This window comes from Panicum hallii, chromosome 3 (assembly GCF_002211085.1).
Source record: "Panicum hallii strain FIL2 chromosome 3, PHallii_v3.1, whole genome shotgun sequence".
In the NCBI taxonomy this organism is placed as follows: domain Eukaryota; kingdom Viridiplantae; phylum Streptophyta; class Magnoliopsida; order Poales; family Poaceae; genus Panicum; species Panicum hallii.
Genome location: NC_038044.1, coordinates 19,721,265 through 19,729,466, shown reverse-complemented (window position 1 = coordinate 19,729,466; position 8,202 = coordinate 19,721,265).

Genomic DNA, 8,202 nt, shown 5'->3' with positions numbered 1-8,202 from the left:
GCCCTACCACACAGGTACGAGCACACCAACGGCAATTCACACAGAAATGCCATCCATCCCGTCCGACTCGTCTTTCAAAACCACATTTCATCCCTTCCCACACACACACATTTTCTTTGTAAAATCAGGTGGTCAAGGTAGGGTTATCTCAAACAAGGGTGGCTATCCTACCATGTTTTCAGCACGCAAAACTATGCAATTTTTTAAAACAGGCCACTGGGTTGTGTTTATAAAAACTAGGACAGAAACATGCATCAAAGGGCGGAATTGAACTTGCCATCGTCAAACTCTTGCGGGAGGTCCTGATCGTAGCACTGTCCCTCGAGCTTGGAGTCGCGGAACTGGTTCTCGTTCGCTTGATCACAGTCGAGGCCTTCCTCGTTCACTCCGTGTCCTACGACGCAAACAAACAGACACACAATCAAGCACAAGAACTGAAAGCTTTTATCGTTGAGCTCGAATCGGAAATAATTTAGTTACGGAGTTAGGGATGATATCTTTGGGTGGTTTCTTAATGGCATGACTACAACTATACTAGAAAGGGCGTGGTAAAGTTTCGGGTCGATCGGAGGTCGTTTCGCACATAAAATGACGCGCTAAAGGTGGTTTCAGGGCTTAAACGGGGGTCCAGGGACTTGTTCGTAATTATCTAAAGGGGGTAAGGGCTTATTTGCTAATCCTAGAAATATTAGGGGGCAGTGAAAAGTGTGAGGGGTCTATTTGGAAATAATAATATAGGGTGGAGGGATTAGATTTGAAAAGAAATAGTAACCAAGGGCTTTTCTGCAAGTTTTACAAAGGTGGGAGGGCTCTTAACAAAATGGGAAAAAGGGGAGGGGCTAGGGGGCAAAATGCCCCTTTCTTCTTCCTCCTGCCCGCAAGAACAGAGGAGGGAGGGGGAGAGCTCGGCGCCGGCTCGATCCGGGCGGCCGGGGCTCGGGCGGCTCGGGCGCGTGGGGGGAAAGGAAGAGGGAGGCAAGGGGGTTCGATTCCCGGCCTTACCTCGGGCCGGGGCGGCGTGAGGCGGCGGGCCGGCGGTGGCAAGCGGCGGCGGCTCGGGAGCTCGGCGGGGCAGCGGTGGAGCGCGGGGGAGAGGCAGGGGCGGCGGTGGAGGCTTGTGGGGGGTGAGAGGCCGCGGCCGGCCTACTTATAGGCGGCCGAGCGGCACGGGGAGGCGGTGGCCGGCGGGGCGGCTCCACGGGCGGCCATTAATGGCGCCCGTGGCTTGCGGCGGGGGCGCGGCCGTGCACAGCCGTGCACGTGGGGGGCCGGGCGGCGGTGTGCGGGCACAGGGGCGGCACGGCGGGCGAGGCGGCACAGCGGCGGGGGCGCGGCGAGTGCGGGCGGGGCAGGGCGGCGGCGTGTGCGCCACGGCGGCCGTGCGGCCGCGCGCGTGCGCCAGCGACGGGCGGCACGGCGGGCGGCGCGGCACGTGGTGCACGCGCGGGTACGGGCGGCCGGGCACAGGCGCGCGCGAGGGGAGGGGGGGCCGGTGGCCGGCGCGGCGGGTGCGGCCAGGCACGCGCGCGGGAGCAGGGTCTCGGGAGCGGGGAACAGGGAGGAAGAAAGAAGGAGGGAGAAGGGAGAAAAGGGGAAAAAGAAGAGAAAAGAAAAGGGGAAAAAGGTGGGGAAGGAAAAAGGGAAAATAGGAAAAAGGAGAAAGGAAAAAAAAGAAAAGAAAAGGGGAAGGAAATAATGAAAAAGGGAGGGATTGACGCGCGCCGGCGGGATTCGCGGCGGCGACCGCGCGGCGGAACTCGCGGCGGTGACCGCGGCTGGTCGGCCACGCGCGTGCGGCGTTCGCACGCGGAACGAGGGAAAAGATGGCGTGACTGCGGTTGGATTCGGTTGCCGGTTTCGGGTCTCGGAAAAAATTAGGGTTTCAGGGGGGTTTTAGGGTTTTGGCGAAACGAAGATTTAGCGCGTAAACCCTGGGTTAGATTTTCGGGATGTCACTCAGCTGTGTCTTCAACTCAGTGAGCTCTTCTGCGGACATGCGGTAGGGTCGCTTCGTGATCGGTGCCATCCCTGGCACAAGGTCGATTACGAATTCAACATCCCTGTCCGGTGGTAAACCTGGCAGCTCCTCGGGAAACACATCAGGATACTCGCAAATTATTGGCACGTCTTCGAGTGTCCTCTTCTCTAAGTTGTTCAAATTGTACACTCGAGGTACATCTCGGGGCTTCAACGGTTCCACCTCGATCTTCTTCCCACTAGGGTGTTCCAGTGTCACCAATCTGGGCGAGCAAGATATAAAAACCCTTGTGTGCAGTCAACCAGTCCATCCCCAAAATGACATCTATCCCCTCTGATGGCAGTACTGTCAAGTCAGCTGTGAACGGCAGTCCCTGAATCATGATTCTCACTCCCCTACATGCTAGTGTGCACCTATGATCCCCCAGCGGGGAGCTAGTGATGATAGGATGGCTTCTCGGGGTCATCGGAAGGGATTTTTGTGCAACACACTTCGAAGAGATGTAGGAGCAAGTGGCTCCAGAGTCAAACAACACCAAGGCTTTAGAGCCGTTGCTAAGGTACTCACCTGTCACGACATCGGAAGCATCCCAGGCCTCCTCCTCGGTCAGGTGGGTGAGGCGGCCGCGGTCTGCGGAGCACGGGGCTTGAGCGGGCCTGCCGGCGGAGCCAGGCACGCGAGCTGGAGTCGAGGTCTTCTTCTCGGGGCACTCATAGGACTTGTGGCCCGGTTTGTTGCAAGTGAAGCAAACAAATGGCGTCGAGCCACTGTTGGTCCTCTGTGCCGGCTGCTGGCGGTGGTAGCTGCCTCCTCCATGGTTCTGTCCTCCGTGGGTCTTGTTGCCGGAGTAGAGGTTGCCTCCCCCACCGTAGTTCCTGCTCGGCTGACTGGAGCCGGAACGGAAACCGCTCCTCGGTGGCAGGGGTGGCGCGTTTCTTGCCTTCTGGAAGGGCCGGTCTCGTACCTGGTGGTCGGTCTGGCGCTTCTTGTTGCGCTGACGGTCTTCCCATCCCAATCTCTCCCTCTCCACAGCAATGGCACGGTTGACCAAGCTGCGGAGCGATGGGTACTCGCATCCCGTCACAATCTGACGGATGCCGTGGTATAGTCCTCGGAGAAACCAGAACTGCTTCTTCTCCTCGATGTTGGTGTCGTCTGCAGTGTACCTCATCATCTTGGTGAAGTGGCGCTCGTACTCCTCCACCCTCATCGTACCCTGAGTCATGGTACGGAACTCCTGGGCCTTCTGAATCATCACTTGCCGGGGCACGTGCTGCTCACGGAATGCCCTGGCAAACTCCTCCCATGAGATGTGTGCTGGGTCGTTGTGGGAGTCACAGTAGCTGTCCCACCATGACTTGGCGGTACCCTCGAGCTGGTGAACGGCGAGTGCGACGCATTCCTCATCGGTGCAGTTGGTGAGGTCCAGCTTGGTCTCGATCACCCTTAGCCAGTCATCGGCCTCCAAGGGGTCCTCGGCGTAGCTGAAAGTCGGGGCCTTCAGGCGGATGAACCTCTCGATCTTGCGCTGGAGGTCCTCTTCAGGCGGTCCATGATGGTGGGCCCCTTGGTTCCTCTGATCAACTGACTCGGCCAGGCACTGGAGTAGCTGAGTCTGCCTGTCCACGATCTCCGCGAGCATCGGCGGTGGTGGCGGTGGCTGCTGTGCGGGCTCAGCGTTGATTTCCTCATCGACCTCCTCCTCATCGGCTTCGTCTCCACGGTGTGCCACCCCAAGAACGCGGGGTGCGGCACCCGTGGTAGGTCCTATGCCTCTTCCACGTCCTGCTGCCGGGGCACGTGCTGGGGAAGCACGTCCTCGGCCACGGCCAAACGGGCGGCCTCGTCCGCGTGCCTCGGCTGCGGCTTCCTCCTGAGCGGCTTGTTCGAAGCGGGCCATCAAGCGGTCGGATCTCCAGATCGACATTTCCTGTATAGGATGTAGGGGGAATCCCCTCGTGTAAACGTCGGCACTCACCACCCAAAGTAAAAGAATACACACAAGGGCAAAACATGCCTATTATCTGAAGAGATGCAAGAATAAGAAGCAATAACATTCAGAATAAAAGCAATTATCCAAAAGATGCGAGAATAAAAAGAAACAACACCCATCCATTTAGACATCATTCAGGTAGTACAAGGAAACACCGGTGTTATCTCGAGGTCAACACATACGCCTTCAAGATAACGCCCTCAACTCATACTCTAAGAACACATTGTGAATGCTTACAAAAAGGTGGCGACTCCTATCGTGTCTACCTGATCTTGTGACATCATAGGACGCTAGCCGGAAACATGTCATCGGCTCAGAACAAGACTCATGGGAACCCTCGCCGGAATGGACCATCGGTGGCTACTTATCCTACATCTACCCCTACCTAAGACACTGACCCACTCCCTAGTAGATGGTGACGCGCGGCTTCTTGTAGGACAGCACGCGCTTGTAGTCCTCCGGGTAGTCCTCCAGGAAGATGGCGTCGATGGCTGCGACGGCCTCCACCACCTCCTCGGTCTCGATCGCGGGCGGCATCTCCTCGTGGGGGCACAAGTGTAGGCGAAGCTCTATGGGGATGAGCTTGAAATCCTCCTTCCTCACCATGCGCTGGCTCTCCTCGGGTAGCTGGTTCCTCAGCTCGTGGATCTCGTCGATGCGGATTGTGTCGGAAATCTCCCATGTCTGCAAGGCGCGAGCGGCCTTGTCGCGGAGGTACACGGCAGTGCGGGTCAGCAAGGCGATGTTCTTCTTGTTCCTCTCCAACCTGGTCTCAAGTTCCTTCACCCGATCCTCCACCTTAGCTTCGAGGTAGCCGTGAAGGGTCATGAAGTCCTGCTGATCGTCCACCTGGGTCTGCAACTGGCGGCACTCGACCTCACTGTCGGTTGCCTGATCCTTGAGCTTGCTGATGGTGGCGAGGTAGTCCTTCTCCTTGAGCTCCCACTCGGCCTTCTCCTCCCGGAGCTTCTGGAGCTCGGTCTCGGTCTGGAGTAGCTTTGCTTCGGCGGCCATCCTCTGCTGGGTCTGGGTCTGACGCATCATGTTCGCCTCCATGTAGCACACCTGGTTGCGGCGGGCCTCTCACCGGGCTGTGGTGTAGATCTGGTTCCATCCCTGAATCTCGTGCTGCAGAACGTGGATGTGCCTCACACTCTCGTAGAATCCCTGGTGGAGCTGCTCGCTCTCCAGGGAAAGGTTCACAGCTAGGTGGTCCAGGTCGTAGAGGTAAGAACCGGTGGTGTGGACCATGGGCTGGTCCCCTCCGGTCTCCTGAACCGGAGTAGTGTGCATCTCCAAGTAAACAGCCTCGGGATCTTCATTGGGCAGGACGACCCGAGGTAGCAGGCGGAAGGAAGAGTCCACAAACTTGGTCTGCCAGAACTGGGCGAGTAGCTCCATCGTCATCTTCCTAGCGGCTGACTGGACGGCTGTCTCGGTGAGTACGCCGAAGCTGTAGACCATCTTACCCTCGAAGTTGGGTACTGCGGGGTCTGGTAAGACGACGAGTGTGGCGATCTTGGAGTAGTATGGGGGGGTGGTCGACTTCAGGGAGAGCTTGACGTAGTTCAGGTCGATGCCGATGTGCTCCACCACGCGCTCAAACCATTTGAGGACACGCCTCTGGTGGTACTCCGCGTACAGCTCGGGGTCGTGGTTCACACTCTCCATCGTGGTCGTCATCGCGGCTGCTACCCTACGTAGGAACGTAAGAATTGAGTCAGCGTAGGTAAGAGAATAACTCAAGAGTGGAGGAAAACTGAGTCAAGGTATCGACGAAAAATAGCCCAAGGTGTTATAGTAAGTGGATAGAATCGTATAGACTTCCCTAGGTCTACCGACCATGTCTAAGGCTCGTGCTACGGTCAAGTATGGCTCTGATACCAACTGAAACGAACCGGATTCCCGAATCGAGGAATCCGACTCCCTGTATCATCGTGATAGTCCATGGATCAAGCGCTATCACATACAGGACTCATTTCAGGCATAATATCATAGTCATACTCATCATAAGGTCAAATACGGGTTTAATTATTACCTAAATCCAAAGGATCTGTAGTACGGAATTTATTACAAGCCTCTCGGCTAGATCGAACAAGCAGAAGGCGCAAAACGGTAGCTAGGTCTTCGGCCATCCTTCATCTTCGGGAACCTCCTCCACAGGCGACTTGAGCGTAGCTCGAGCCTCAGTCGTACCAACCGTCGTCGTTGGGGTCGAACTCCGGATCGGATCCTGCATCATACCAGGCTATCCCCAAGAAATGGGATAGGTTAACGTCACCATCTGAATGCAAGCTTTATCGTGGTCTATACTACGGGTATAACAGAGTTCAAGAGGTAAAGCTGGGGTTTCCCTATGCATGCAGTAAATATATATATAAGTATACACATCTCCTTTCGTTCCCGACTCGGGCCCTTCCGGCATCCCGGACTCCCGGTCAACACACACCTTCCAAAACCACCAAGTCGATGCGAGAACTCCCTCTCCTCGCATCTCAACTGCCCCCCGGCAGGAAGTTATTCTAGAGGGAGGTAGAATTCATGAGTAGCACTAACTAATAAGAGCAACAGAGGAGTAGGGATGTCCATGACCGAGGACGCGGCTATACGTATAGTTTTCACCCTATAGGGGTTGTACACCTGGACCCACTCGAATCGACACTAGCCGGAGATCAGCCGACTAGCATACGAAACACCGGTCTACTGAAACGGAACTAGGAGCCACGGCACCATCCAGCTTTCCCGGGTCTTGGGCGCATCCTCCCACGGGAGGTCGCCCTGGGACTGTGAAGCCTCCCATGCGTCTCGGGGAACGTGAGGTCAGCACCTCCTCCCCCTGCACTGATACTCGATCCTCATACCGGCTTGGTACCGCGCTTGCTAACCCCAGACCGGGCCCACCCTCATAATAGGTAAGTGGTGTGTACGCTTAACAGATTCCCACAAGTTATAGTTACTCTCACCCGGTCCTTAATTGCCGAAGCGGGCATCTTCGTCAAAAGCGTATCCACCACGGTGGTCCACGACTGCACCCTTAACGGGTGCCTCTAACACCTCAAACTCGTAACCAAAACTGTACCCGCCACAGGTACTCCGTAGGGTGTGCCCAGATACACACCCCAAGCCTTCGATCCATGATCGAGTTAGGTTGCCCACTCCCGACTAAACCCTAATCACCAACTCCTGCAGAGAACCACTTCACACACGCCAAGACTATCCATCCATTTCCCACACATACACATTCAAGGATTTACCAGGCATTTCATATAATAAACAAGTGAGATAGGATGGCAAGGAGTAAGGTACATAAAATAGGCCATGCAGGTTCATCTCGATATAAGCACACATACAGCGATAGCATATCTACAAGCAATGCCTAATAGGAATTCAAATCGTACATGGGCGTGAACCTGGCGTCTCTTCGAAGTCCTCCTGGGCCTCCGGGTAGTCCTGGCCGTCGGTCAACTCCTCGTGGTCGGGTCCTATTCGTAAATACGAGTAAGAGTAGGGACCAAGGTGCAAATATACACAAAACTCTACAAATAAGATCCAAATCACCATAATGCCTACTCTAACGGGTGGTTCATGATTTTAGAAGAATTATGGAACTAGTTTCATAATTTTCGGAGGTCCGATCGATTTATTATGAATTTTTTAAGGGAAAACCTATTTCTGAAATTAATAAAGAATTTCTGGAAAAAGGAAAAACAGGTAACAGGGACACGTGGCAGCATCCGGGGGCGTGCCACGTGGCATGCTGACGCCAGCATGACATCATCAGGGGGGTCCAGGTCTGCTGACGTCAGCAATGGGCCCTGCTGACGTCATCGTTGACCGGTCAACATTGACCGGTCAACGGTCAAAGGTCAAGGGGGTCCATGGTCAACGGGTCCCACGGGTCAGCCTCGCCCTGAGGCTGACAGGTGGGCCCCTCGGGTCAGGCCGGAAAAGAAAAGGAAAAAGGACTTGGTTTGGTTCTGGGCCAAAAGTGGTGATGGGCCGGCTCAAGGCCCAACAGGCTCGGCTTAGGCTCGCGGAGTCAGCCCGGCCTGCGGCTCAGCCTTCTTCCACTGACAGGTCTTCTCCTCCTTCATCTTCTCCTCCACGCTGGCGGCCTCCGCCTCCGCCTCCTTCTCCTCCACTGGCCTCCTTCTCCTTCTCCTTCTTCCACTGGCGGCCTTCTCCTTCGTTTTCTCCTCCACGCTGGCGGCCTCCGCCTTCTTCCTTCACA